Genomic DNA, 14,301 nt, shown 5'->3' on the forward strand with positions numbered 1-14,301 from the left:
TGTGGTTTAACGGAGAGACACAGGCATGAGTAACTATGACTCTCTTAAGGTAGCCAAATGCCTCGTCAATAGGCGAAATACATCGGTAAAGTCGAAAAGCTCCCGGCAGGAGTACTGTGAAAGTCTTTATGTCAACAGATATTAGCGTATCGCTTCAGGAGAATTGGCCAGAGTAAGCTTGTAGATGTGCCTGTTGTAAAATGGGAAGCAACAGCAAGGGGTAACTATGACTCTCTTAAGGTATCCAAATGCCTCGTCAACAGGCGAAATACATCGGCAAACTCGAGAAGCTCCCGGCAGGAGTACTGTGATATTCTTTAGGTTGACTGATAATGGCGTATCGCTTCAGGTGAACTGGCCAGAATAAGATTGAAAATGTGACTGTGGTAAAACGGGGAGCAACTGACAGGAGTAAGTATGACTCTCTTAAGGTAGCCAAATGCCTCGTCAACAGGTAAAATACATTGGTAAACTGGAGGAGCCCGTAGCAGGAGTACTGTGAAAGTCATAATGTCGACAAATAATGGCGTATCGCGTCTGGTGAAAGGGGCAGATGAAAATGGTAGATGTGACTGTGGTTTAACGGAGAGACACTGGCAGGAGTAACTATGACTCTCTTAAGGTAGCCACATGCCTCGTCAATAGGCGAAATACATCGGTAAAGTCGAAAAGCTCCCGGCAGGAGTACTGTGAAAGTCTTTATGTCAACAGATATTAGCGTATCGCTTCAGGAGAATTGGCCAGAGTAAACTTGTAGATGTGCCTGTTGTAAAACGGGGAGCAACAGCAAGGGGTAACTATGACTCTCTTAAGGTATCCAAATGCCTCGTCAACAGGCGAAATACATCGGCAAACTCGAGAAGCTCCCGGCAGGAGTACTGTGATATTCTTTAGGTTGACTGATAATGGCGTATCGCTTCAGGTGAACTGGCCAGAATAAGATTGAAAATGTGACTGTGGTAAAACGGGGAGCAACTGACAGGAGTAAGTATGACTCTCTTAAGGTAGCCAAATGCCTCGTCAACAGGTAAAATACATTGGTAAACTGGAGGAGCCCGTAGCAGGAGTACTGCGAAAGTCATAATGTCGACAAATAATGGCGTATCGCGTCTGGTGAAAGGGGCAGAGGAAAATGGTAGATGTGACTGTGGTTTAACGGAGAGACACTGGAAGGAGTAACTATGACTCTCTTAAGGTAGCCAAATGCCTCGTCAATTGGCGAAATACATCGGTAAAGTCGAGAAGCTCCCGGCAGGAGTACTGTGAAAGTCTTTATGTCAACAGATATTAGCGTATCGCTTCAGGAGAATTGGCCAGAGTAAGCTTGTAGATGTGCCTGTTGTAAAATGGGAAGCAACAGCAAGGGGTAACTATGACTCTCTTAAGGTATCCAAATGCCTCGTCAACAGGCGAAATACATCGGCAAACTCGAGAAGCTCCCGGCAGGAGTACTGTGATATTCTTTAGGTTGACTGATAATGGCGTATCGCTTCAGGTGAACTGGCCAGAATAAGATTGAAAATGTGACTGTGGTAAAACGGGGAGCAACTGACAGGAGTAAGTATGACTCTCTTAAGGTAGCCAAATGCCTCGTCAACAGGTGAAATACATTGGTAAACTGGAGGAGCCCCTAGCAGGAGTACTGTGAAAGTCATAATGTCGACAAATAATGGCGTATCGCGCCTGGTGAAAGGGGCAGAGGAAAATGGTAGATGTGACTGTGGTTTAACGGAGAGACACTGGAAGGAGTAACTATGACTCTCTTAAGGTAGCCAAACGCCTCGTCAATAGGCGAAATACATCGGCAAAGTCGAAAAGCTCCCGGCAGGAGTACTGTGAAAGTCTTTATGTCAACAGATATTAGCGTATCGCTTCAGGAGAATTGGCCAGAGTAAGCTTGTAGATGTGCCTGTTGTAAAATGGGGAGCAACAGCAAGGTGAAACTATGACTCTCTTAAGGTATCCAAATGCCTCGTCAACAGGCGAAATGCATCGGCAAACTCGAGAAGCTCCCGGCAGGAGTACTGTGAAATTCTTTAGGTTGACTGATAATGGCGTATCGCTTCGGGTGAACTGGCCAGAATAAGATTGAAAATGTGACTGTGGTAAAACTGGGAGCAACTGACAGGAGTAAGTATGACTCTCTTAAGGTAGCCAAATGCCTCGTCAACAGGCGAAATACATTGGTAAACTGGAGGAGCCCCTAGCAGGAGTACTGTGAAAGTCACAATGTCGACAAATAATGGCGTATCGCGTCTGGTGGAAGGGGCAGATGAAAATGGTAGATGTGACTGTGGTTTAACGGAGAGACACAGGCATGAGTAACTATGACTCTCTTAAGGTAGCCAAATGCCTCGTCAATAGGCGAAATACATCGGTAAAGTCGAAAAGCTCCCGGCAGGAGTACTGTGAAAGTCTTTATGTCAACAGATATTAGCGTATCGCTTCAGGAGAATTGGCCAGAGTAAACTTGTAGATGTGCCTGTTGTAAAACGGGGAGCAACAGCAAGGGGTAACTATGACTCTCTTAAGGTATCCAAATGCCTCGTCAACAGGCGAAATGCATCGGCAAACTCGAGAAGCTCCCGGCAGGAGTACTGTGAAATTCTTTAGGTTGACTGATAATGGCGTATCGCTTCGGGTGAACTGGCCAGAATAAGATTGAAAATGTGACTGTGGTAAAACTGGGAGCAACTGACAGGAGTAAGTATGACTCTCTTAAGGTAGCCAAATGCCTCGTCAACAGGCGAAATACATTGGTAAACTGGAGGAGCCCCTAGCAGGAGTACTGTGAAAGTCACAATGTCGACAAATAATGGCGTATCGCGTCTGGTGGAAGGGGCAGATGAAAATGGTAGATGTGACTGTGGTTTAACGGAGAGACACAGGCATGAGTAACTATGACTCTCTTAAGGTAGCCAAATGCCTCGTCAATAGGCGAAATACAACGGTAAAGTCGAAAAGCTCCCGGCAGGAGTACTGTGAAAGTCTTTATGTCAACAGATATTAGCGTATCGCTTCAGGAGAATTGGCCAGAGTAAGCTTGTAGATGTGCCTGTTGTAAAATGGGGAGCAACAGCAAGGTGAAACTATGACTCTCTTAAGGTATCCAAATGCCTCGTCAACAGGCGAAATGCATCGGCAAACTCGAGAAGCTCCCGGCAGGAGTACTGTGAAATTCTTTAGGTTGACTGATAATGGCGTATCGCTTCGGGTGAACTGGCCAGAATAAGATCGAAAATGTGACTGTGGTAAAACGGGGAGCAACTGACAGGAGTAAGTATGACTCTCTTAAGGTAGCCAAATGCCTCGTCAACAGGCGAAATACACTGGTAAACTGGAGGAGCCCCTAGCAGGAGTACTGTGAAAGTCATAATGTCGACAAATAATGGCGTATCGCGCCTGGTGGAAGGGGCAGATGAAAATGGTAGATGTGACTGTGGTTTAACGGAGAGACACTGGCATGAGTAACTATGACTCTCTTGAGGTAGCCAAATGCCTCGTCAATAGGTGAAATACATCGGTAAAGTCGAAAAGCTCCCGGCAGGAGTACTGTGAAAGTCTTTATGTCAACAGATATTAGCGTATCGCTTCAGGAGAATTGGCCAGAGTAAGCTTGTAGATGTGCCTGTTGTAAAATGGGAAGCAACAGCAAGGGGTAACTATGACTCTCTTAAGGTATCCAAATGCCTCGTCAACAGGCGAAATACATCGGCAAACTCGAGAAGCTCCCGGCAGGAGTACTGTGAAATTCTTTAGGTTGACTGATAATGGCGTATCGCTTCGGGTGAACTGGCCAGAATAAGATTGAAAATGTGACTGTGGTAAAACTGGGAGCAACTGACAGGAGTAAGTATGACTCTCTTAAGGTAGCCAAATGCCTCGTCAACAGGCGAAATACATTGGTAAACTGGAGGAGCCCCTAGCAGGAGTACTGTGAAAGTCACAATGTCGACAAATAATGGCGTATCGCGTCTGGTGGAAGGGGCAGATGAAAATGGTAGATGTGACTGTGGTTTAACGGAGAGACACAGGCATGAGTAACTATGACTCTCTTAAGGTAGCCAAATGCCTCGTCAATAGGCGAAATACAACGGTAAAGTCGAAAAGCTCCCGGCAGGAGTACTGTGAAAGTCTTTATGTCAACAGATATTAGCGTATCGCTTCAGGAGAATTGGCCAGAGTAAGCTTGTAGATGTGCCTGTTGTAAAATGGGGAGCAACAGCAAGGTGAAACTATGACTCTCTTAAGGTATCCAAATGCCTCGTCAACAGGCGAAATGCATCGGCAAACTCGAGAAGCTCCCGGCAGGAGTACTGTGAAATTCTTTAGGTTGACTGATAATGGCGTATCGCTTCGGGTGAACTGGCCAGAATAAGATCGAAAATGTGACTGTGGTAAAACGGGGAGCAACTGACAGGAGTAAGTATGACTCTCTTAAGGTAGCCAAATGCCTCGTCAACAGGCGAAATACACTGGTAAACTGGAGGAGCCCCTAGCAGGAGTACTGTGAAAGTCATAATGTCGACAAATAATGGCGTATCGCGCCTGGTGGAAGGGGCAGATGAAAATGGTAGATGTGACTGTGGTTTAACGGAGAGACACTGGCATGAGTAACTATGACTCTCTTGAGGTAGCCAAATGCCTCGTCAATAGGTGAAATACATCGGTAAAGTCGAAAAGCTCCCGGCAGGAGTACTGTGAAAGTCTTTATGTCAACAGATATTAGCGTATCGCTTCAGGAGAATTGGCCAGAGTAAGCTTGTAGATGTGCCTGTTGTAAAATGGGAAGCAACAGCAAGGGGTAACTATGACTCTCTTAAGGTATCCAAATGCCTCGTCAACAGGCGAAATACATCGGCAAACTCGAGAAGCTCCCGGCAGGAGTACTGTGATATTCTTTAGGTTGACTGATAATGGCGTATCGCTTCAGGTGAACTGGCCAGAATAAGATTGAAAATGTGACTGTGGTAAAACGGGGAGCAACTGACAGGAGTAAGTATGACTCTCTTAAGGTAGCCAAATGCCTCGTCAACAGGTAAAATACATTGGTAAACTGGAGGAGCCCGTAGCAGGAGTACTGTAAAAGTCATAATGTCGACAAATAATGGCGTATCGCGTCTGGTGAAAGGGGCAGATGAAAATGGTAGATGTGACTGTGGTTTAACGGAGAGACACTGGAAGGAGTAACTATGACTCTCTTAAGGTAGCCAAATGCCTCGTCAATAGGCGAAATACATCGGTAAAGTCGAAAAGCTCCCGGCAGGAGTACTGTGAAAGTCTTTATGTCAACAGATATTAGCGTATCGCACAGGAGAATTGGCCAGAGTAAACTTGTAGATGTGCCTGTTGTAAAATGGGGAGCAACAGCTAGGTGAAACTATGACTCTCTTAAGGTATCCAAATGCCTCGTCAACAGGCGAAATACATCGGCAAACTCGAGAAGCTCCCGGCAGCAGTACTGTGATATTCTTTCGGTTGACTGATAATGGCGTATCGCTTCAGGTGAACTGGCCAGAATAAGATTGAAAATGTGACTGGTAAAACGGGGAGAAACTGACAGGAGTAAGTATGACTCTCTTAAGGTAGCCAAATGCCTCGTCAACAGGTGAAATACATTGGTAAACTGGAGGAGACACTAGCAGGAGTACTGTGAAAGTCATAATGTCGACAAATAATGGCGTATCGCGTCTGGTGAAAGGGGCAGAGGAAAATGGTAGATGTGACTGTGGTTTAACGGAGAGACACTGGAAGGAGTAACTATGACTCTCTTAAGGTAGCCAAAAGCCTCGTCAATAGGCGAAATACATCGGCAAAGTCGAAAAGCTCCCGGCAGGAGTACTGTGAAAGTCTTTATGTCAACAGATATTAGCGTATCGCTTCAGGAGAATTGGCCAGAGTAAGCTTGTAGATGTGCCTGTTGTAAAATGGGGAGCAACAGCTAGGTGAAACTATGACTCTCTTAAGGTATCCAAATGCCTCGTCAACAGGCGAAATGCATCGGCAAACTCGAGAAGCTCCCGGCAGGAGTACTGTGAAATTCTTTAGGTTGACTGATAATGGCGTATCGCTTCGAGTGAACTGGCCAGAATAAGATCGAAAATGTGACTGTGGTAAAACGGGGAGCAACTGACAGGAGTAAGTATGACTCTCTTAAGGTAGCCAAATGAATCGTCAACAGGCGAAATACACTGGTAAACTGGAGGAGCCACTAGCAGGAGTACTGTGAAAGTCATAATGTCGACAAATAATGGCGTATCGCGTCTGGTGAAAGGGGCAGAGGAAAATGGTAGATGTGACTGTGGTTTAACGGAGAGACACTGGAAGGAGGAACTATGACTCTCTTAAGGTAGCCAAAAGCCTCGTCAATAGGCGAAATACATCGGCAAAGTCGAAAAGCTCCCGGCAGGAGTACTGTGAAGGTCTTTATGTCAACAGATATTAGCGTATCGCTTCAGGAGAATTGGCCAGAGTAAGCTTGTAGATGTGCCTGTTGTAAAATGGGGAGCAACAGCAAGGTGAAACTATGACTCTCTTAAGGTATCCAAATGCCTCGTCAACAGGCGAAATGCATCGGCAAACTCGAGAAGCTCCCGGCAGGAGTACTGTGAAATTCTTTAGGTTGACTGATAATGGCGTATCGCTTCGGGTGAACTGGCCAGAATAAGATCGAAAATGTGACTGTGGTAAAACGGGGAGCAACTGACAGGAGTAAGTATGACTCTCTTAAGGTAGCCAAATGCCTCGTCAACAGGCGAAATACACTGGTAAACTGGAGGAGCCCCTAGCTGGAGTACTGTGAAAGTCATAATGTCGACAAATAATGGCGTATCGCGCCTGGTGGAAGGGGCAGATGACAATGGTAGATGTGACTGTGGTTTAACGGAGAGACACTGGCATGAGTAACTATGACTCTCTTAAGGTAGCCAAATGCCTCGTCAATAGGTGAAATACATCGGTAAAGTCGAAAAGCTCCCAGCAGGAGTACTGTGAAAGTCTTTATGTCAACAGATATTAGCGTATCGCTTCAGGAGAATTGGCCAGAGTAAGCTTGTAGATGTGCCTGTTGTAAAATGGGAAGCAACAGCAAGGGGTAACTATGACTCTCTTAAGGTATCCAAATGCCTCGTCAACAGGCGAAATACATCGGCAAACTCGAGAAGCTCCCGGCAGGAGTACTGTGATATTCTTTAGGTTGACTGATAATGGCGTATCGCTTCAGGTGAACTGGCCAGAATAAGATTGAAAATGTGACTGTGGTAAAACGGGGAGCAACTGACAGGAGTAAGTATGACTCTCTTAAGGTAGCCAAATGCCTCGTCAACAGGTAAAATACATTGGTAAACTGGAGGAGCCCGTAGCAGGAGTACTGTAAAAGTCATAATGTCGACAAATAATGGCGTATCGCGTCTGGTGAAAGGGGCAGATGAAAATGGTAGATGTGACTGTGGTTTAACGGAGAGACACTGGCAGGAGTAACTATGACTCTCTTAAGGTAGCCAAATGCCTCGTCAATAGGCGAAATACATCGGTAAAGTCGAAAAGCTCCCGGCAGGAGTACTGTGAAAGTCTTTATGTCAACAGATATTAGCGTATCGCTTCAGGAGAATTGGCCAGAGTAAACTTGTAGATGTGCCTGTTGTAAAATGGGGAGCAACAGCAAGGGGTAATTATGACTCTCTTAAGGTATCCAAATGCCTCGTCAACAGGCGAAATACATCGGCAAACTCGAGAAGCTCCCGGCAGCAGTACTGTGATATTCTTTAGGTTGACTGATAATGGCGTATCGCTTCAGGTGAACTGGCCAGAATAAGATTGAAAATGTGACTGGTAAAACGGGGAGAAACTGACAGGAGTAAGTATGACTCTCTTAAGGTAGCCAAATGCCTCGTCAACAGGTGAAATACATTGGTAAACTGGAGGAGACACTAGCAGGAGTACTGTGAAAGTCATAATGTCGACAAATAATGGCGTATCGCGTCTGGTGAAAGGGGCAGAGGAAAATGGTAGATGTGACTGTGGTTTAACGGAGAGACACTGGAAGGAGTAACTATGACTCTCTTAAGGTAGCCAAAAGCCTCGTCAATAGGCGAAATACATCGGCAAAGTCGAAAAGCTCCCGGCAGGAGTACTGTGAAAGTCTTTATGTCAACAGATATTAGCGTATCGCTTCAGGAGAATTGCCCAGAGTAAGCTTGTAGATGTGCCTGTTGTAAAATGGGGAGCAACAGCTAGGTGAAACTATGACTCTCTTAAGGTATCCAAATGCCTCGTCAACAGGCGAAATGCATCGGCAAACTCGAGAAGCTCCCGGCAGGAGTACTGTGAAATTCTTTAGGTTGACTGATAATGGCGTATCGCTTCGAGTGAACTGGCCAGAGTAAGATCGAAAATGTGACTGTGGTAAAACGGGGAGCAACTGACAGGAGTAAGTATGACTCTCTTAAGGTAGCCAAATGCCTCGTCAACAGGCGAAATACATTGGTAAACTGGAGGAGCCCCTAGCAGGAGTACTGTGAAAGTCATAATGTCGACAAATAATGGCGTATCGCGTCTGGTGAAAGGGGCAGATGAAAATGGTAGATGTGACTGTGGTTTAACGGAGAGACACTGGCAGGAGTAACTATGACTCTCTTAAGGTAGCCAAATGCCTCGTCAATAGGCGAAATACATCGGTAAAGTCGAAAAGCTCCCGGCAGGAGTACTGTGAAAGTCTTTATGTCAACAGATATTAGCGTATCGCTTCAGGAGAATTGGCCAGAGTAAACTTGTAGATGTGCCTGTTGTAAAATGGGGAGCAACAGCAAGGGGTAACTATGACTCTCTTAAGGTATCCAAATGCCTCGTCAACAGGCGAAATACATCGGCAAACTCGAGAAGCTCCCGGCAGCAGTACTGTGATATTCTTTCGGTTGACTGATAATGGCGTATCGCTTCAGGTGAACTGGCCAGAATAAGATTGAAAATGTGACTGGTAAAACGGGGAGAAACTGACAGGAGTAAGTATGACTCTCTTAAGGTAGCCAAATGCCTCGTCAACAGGTGAAATACATTGGTAAACTGGAGGAGACACTAGCAGGAGTACTGTGAAAGTCATAATGTCGACAAATAATGGCGTATCGCGTCTGGTGAAAGGGGCAGAGGAAAATGGTAGATGTGACTGTGGTTTAACGGAGAGACACTGGAAGGAGTAACTATGACTCTCTTAAGGTAGCCAAAAGCCTCGTCAATAGGCGAAATACATCGGCAAAGTCGAAAAGCTCCCGGCAGGAGTACTATGAAAGTCTTTATGTCAACAGATATTAGCGTATCGCTTCAGGAGAATTGGCCAGAGTAAGCTTGTAGATGTGCCTGTTGTAAAATGGGGAGCAACAGCTAGGTGAAACTATGACTCTCTTAAGGTATCCAAATGCCTCGTCAACAGGCGAAATGCATCGGCAAACTTGAGAAGCTCCCGGCAGGAGTACTGTGAAATTCTTTAGGTTGACTGATAATGGCGTATCGCTTCGAGTGAACTGGCCAGAATAAGATCGAAAATGTGACTGTGGTAAAACGGGGAGCAACTGACAGGAGTAAGTATGACTCTCTTAAGGTAGCCAAATGCCTCGTCAACAGGCGAAATACATTGGTAAACTGGAGGAGCCCCTAGCAGGAGTACTGTGAAAGTCATAATGTCGACAAATAATGGCGTATCGCGTCTGGTGAAAGGGGCAGATGAAAATGGTAGATGTGACTGTGGTTTAACGGAGAGACACTGGCAGGAGTAACTATGACTCTCTTAAGGTAGCCAAATGCCTCGTCAATAGGCGAAATACATCGGTAAAGTCGAAAAGCTCCCGGCAGGAGTACTGTGAAAGTCTTTATGTCAACAGATATTAGCGTATCGCTTCAGGAGAATTGGCCAGAGTAAACTTGTAGATGTGCCTGTTGTAAAATGGGGAGCAACAGCAAGGGGTAACTATGACTCTCTTAAGGTATCTAAATGCCTCGTCAACAGGCGAAATACATCGGCAAACTCGAGAAGCTCCCGGCAGGAGTACTGTGATATTCTTTAGGTTGACTGATAATGGCGTATCGCTTCAGGTGAACTGGCCAGAATAAGATTGAAAATGTGACTGTGGTAAAACGGGGAGCAACTGACAGGAGTAAGTATGACTCTCTTAAGGTAGCCAAATGCCTCGTCAACAGGTGAAATACATTGGTAAACTGGAGGAGCCCCTAGCAGGAGTACTGTGAAAGTCATAATGTCGACAAATAATGGCGTATCGCGTCTGGTGAATGGGGCAGAGGAAAATGGTAGATGTGACTGTGGTTTAACGGAGAGACACTGGAAGGAGTAACTATGACTCTCTTAAGGTAGCCAAACGCCTCGTCAATAGGCGAAATACATCGGCAAAGTCGAGAAGCTCCCGGCAGGAGTACTGTGAAAGTCTTTATGTCAACAGATATTAGCGTATCGCTTCAGGAGAACTGGCCAGAGTAAGCTTGTAGATGTGCCTGTTGTAATATGGGGAGCAACAGCAAGGTGAAACTATGACTCTCTTAAGGTATCCAAATGCCTCGTCAACAGGCGAAATGCATCGGCAAACTCGAGAAGCTCCCGGCAGGAGTACTGTGAAATTCTTTAGGTTGACTGATAATGGCGTATCGCTTCGGGTGAACTGGCCAGAATAAGATTGAAAATGTGACTGTGGTAAAACTGGGAGCAACTGACAGGAGTAAGTATGACTCTCTTAAGGTAGGCAAATGCCTCGTCAACAGGCGAAATACATTGGTAAACTGGAGGAGCCCCTAGCAGGAGTACTGTGAAAGTCATAATGTCGACAAATAATGGCGTATCGCGTCTGGTGAAAGGGGCAGATGAAAATGGTAGATGTGACTGTGGTTTAACGGAGAGACACTGGCAGGAGTAACTATGACTCTCTTAAGGTAGCCAAATGCCTCGTCAATAGGCGAAATACATCGGTAAAGTCGAGAAGCTCCCGGCAGGAGTACTGTGAAAGTCTTTATGTCAACAGATATTAGCGTATCGCTTCAGGAGAATTGGCCAGAGTAAGCTTGTAGATGTGCCTGTTGTAAAATGGGAAGCAACAGCAAGGGGTAACTATGACTCTCTTAAGGTATCCAAATGCCTCGTGAACAGGCGAAATACATCGGCAAACTCGAGAAGCTCCCGGCAGGAGTACTGTGATATTCTTTAGGCTGACTGATAATGGCGTATCGCTTCAGGTGAACTGGCCAGAATAAGATTGAAAATGTGACTGTGGTAAAACGGGGAGCAACTGACAGGAGTAAGTATGACTCTCTTAAGGTAGCCAAATGCCTCGTCAACAGGTGAAATACATTGGTAAACTGGAGGAGACACTAGCAGGAGTACTGTGAAAGTCATAATGTCGACAAATAATGGCGTATCGCGTCTGGTGAAAGGGGCAGAGGAAAATGGTAGATGTGACTGTGGTTTAACGGAGAGACACTGGAAGGAGTAACTATGACTCTCTTAAGGTAGCCAAAAGCCTCGTCAATAGGCGAAATACATCGGCAAAGTCGAAAAGCTCCCGGCAGGAGTACTGTGAAAGTCTTTATGTCAACAGATATTAGCGTATTGCTTCAGGAGAATTGGCCAGAGTAAGCTTGTAGATGTGCCTGTTGTAAAATGGGGAGCAACAGCTAGGTGAAACTATGACTCTCTTAAGGTATCCAAATGCCTCGTCAACAGGCGAAATGCATCGGCAAACTCGAGAAGCTCCCGGCAGGAGTACTGTGAAATTCTTTAGGTTGACTGATAATGGCGTATCGCTTTGAGTGAACTGGCCAGAATAAGATCGAAAATGTGACTGTGGTAAAACTGGGAGCAACTGACAGGAGTAAGTATGACTCTCTTAAGGTAGCCAAATGCCTCGTCAACAGGCGAAATACATTGGTAAACTGGAGGAGCCCCTAGCAGGAGTACTGTGAAAGTCATAATGTCGACAAATAATGGCGTATCGCGTCTGGTGAAAGGGGCAGATGAAAATGGTAGATGTGACTGTGGTTTAACGGAGAGACACTGGCAGGAGTAACTATGACTCTCTTAAGGTAGCCAAATGCCTCGTCAATAGGCGAAATACAACGGTAAAGTCGAGAAGCTCCCGGCAGGAGTACTGTGAAAGTCTTTATGTCAACAGATATTAGCGTATCGCTTCAGGAGAATTGGCCAGAGTAAGCTTGTAGATGTGCCTGTTGTAAAATGGGAAGCAACAGCAAGGGGTAACTATGACTCTCTTAAGGTATCCAAATGCCTCGTCAACAGGCGAAATACATCGGCAAACTCGAGAAGCTCCCGGCAGGAGTACTGTGATATTCTTTAGGTTGACTGATAATGGCGTATCGCTTCAGGTGAACTGGCCAGAATAAGATTGAAAATGTGACTGTGGTAAAACGGGGAGCAACTGACAGGAGTAAGTATGACTCTCTTAAGGTAGCCAAATGCCTCGTCAACAGGTGAAATACATTGGTAAACTGGAGGAGCCCCTAGCAGGAGTACTGTGAAAGTCATAATGTCGACAAATAATGGCGTATCGCGTCTGGTGAAAGGGGCAGAGGAAAATGGTAGATGTGACTGTGGTTTAACGGAGAGACACTGGAAGGAGTAACTATGACTCTCTTAAGGTAGCCAAACGCCTCGTCAATAGGCGAAATACATCGGCAAAGTAGAGAAGCTCCCGGCAGGAGTACTGTGAAAGTCTTTATGTCAACAGATATTAGCGTATCGCTTCAGGAGAACTGGCCAGAGTAAGCTTGTAGATGTGCCTGTTGTAATATGGGGAGCAACAGCAAGGTGAAACTATGACTCTCTTAAGGTATCCAAATGCCTCGTCAACAGGCGAAATGCATCGGCAAACTCGAGAAGCTCCCGGCAGGAGTACTGTGATATTCTTTAGGCTGACTGATAATGGCGTATCGCTTCAGGTGAACTGGCCAGAATAAGATTGAAAATGTGACTGTGGTAAAACGGGGAGCAACTGACAGGAGTAAGTATGACTCTCTTATGGTAGCCAAATGCCTCGTCAACAGGTGAAATACATTGGTTAACTGGAGGAGCCACTAGCAGGAGTACTGTGAAAGTCATAATGTCGACAAATAATGGCGTATCGCGTCTGGTGAAAGGGGCAGAGGAAAATGGTAGATGTGACTGTGGTTTAACGGAGAGACACTGGAAGGAGTAACTATGACTCTCTTAAGGTAGCCAAATGCCTCGTCAATAGACGAAATACATCGGTAAAGTCGAGAAGCTCCCGGCAGGAGTACTGTGAAAGTCTTTATGTCAACAGATATTAGCGTATCGCTTCAGGAGAATTGGCCAGAGTAAGCTTGTAGATGTGCCTGTTGTAAAATGGGGAGCAACAGCAAGGTGAAACTATGACTCTCTTAAGGTATCCAAATGCCTCGTCAACAGGCGAAATGCATCGGCAAACTCGAGAGGCTCCCGGCAGGAGTACTGTGATATTCTTTAGGTTGACTGATAATGGCGTATCGCTTCAGGTGAACTGGCCAGAATAAGATTGAAAATGTGACTGTGGTAAAACGGGGAGCAACTGACAGGAGTAAGTATGACTCTCTTAAGGTAGCCAAATGCCTCGTCAACAGGTGAAATACATTGGTAAACTGGAGGAGACACTAGCAGGAGTACTGTGAAAGTCATAATGTCGACAAATAATGGCGTATCGCGTCTGGTGAAAGGGGCAGAGGAAAATGGTAGATGTGACTGTGGTTTAACGGAGAGACACTGGAAGGAGTAACTATGACTCTCTTAAGGTAGCCAAAAGCCTCGTCAATAGGCGAAATACATCGGCAAAGTCGAAAAGCTCCCGGCAGGAGTACTGTGAAAGTCTTTATGTCAACAGATATTAGCGTATTGCTTCAGGAGAATTGGCCAGAGTAAGCTTGTAGATGTGCCTGTTGTAAAATGGGGAGCAACAGCTAGGTGAAACTATGACTCTCTTAAGGTATCCAAATGCCTCGTCAACAGGCGAAATGCATCGGCAAACTCGAGAAGCTCCCGGCAGGAGTACTGTGAAATTCTTTAGGTTGACTGATAATGGCGTATCGCTTTGAGTGAACTGGCCAGAATAAGATCGAAAATGTGACTGTGGTAAAACTGGGAGCAACTGACAGGAGTAAGTATGACTCTCTTAAGGTAGCCAAATGCCTCGTCAACAGGCGAAATACATTGGTAAACTGGAGGAGCCCCTAGCAGGAGTACTGTGAAAGTCATAATGTCGACAAATAATGGCGTATCGCGTCTGGTGAAAGGGGCAGATG

This window comes from Schistocerca americana, chromosome X, assembly GCF_021461395.2.
Source record: "Schistocerca americana isolate TAMUIC-IGC-003095 chromosome X, iqSchAmer2.1, whole genome shotgun sequence".
Lineage (NCBI taxonomy): Eukaryota > Metazoa > Arthropoda > Insecta > Orthoptera > Acrididae > Schistocerca > Schistocerca americana.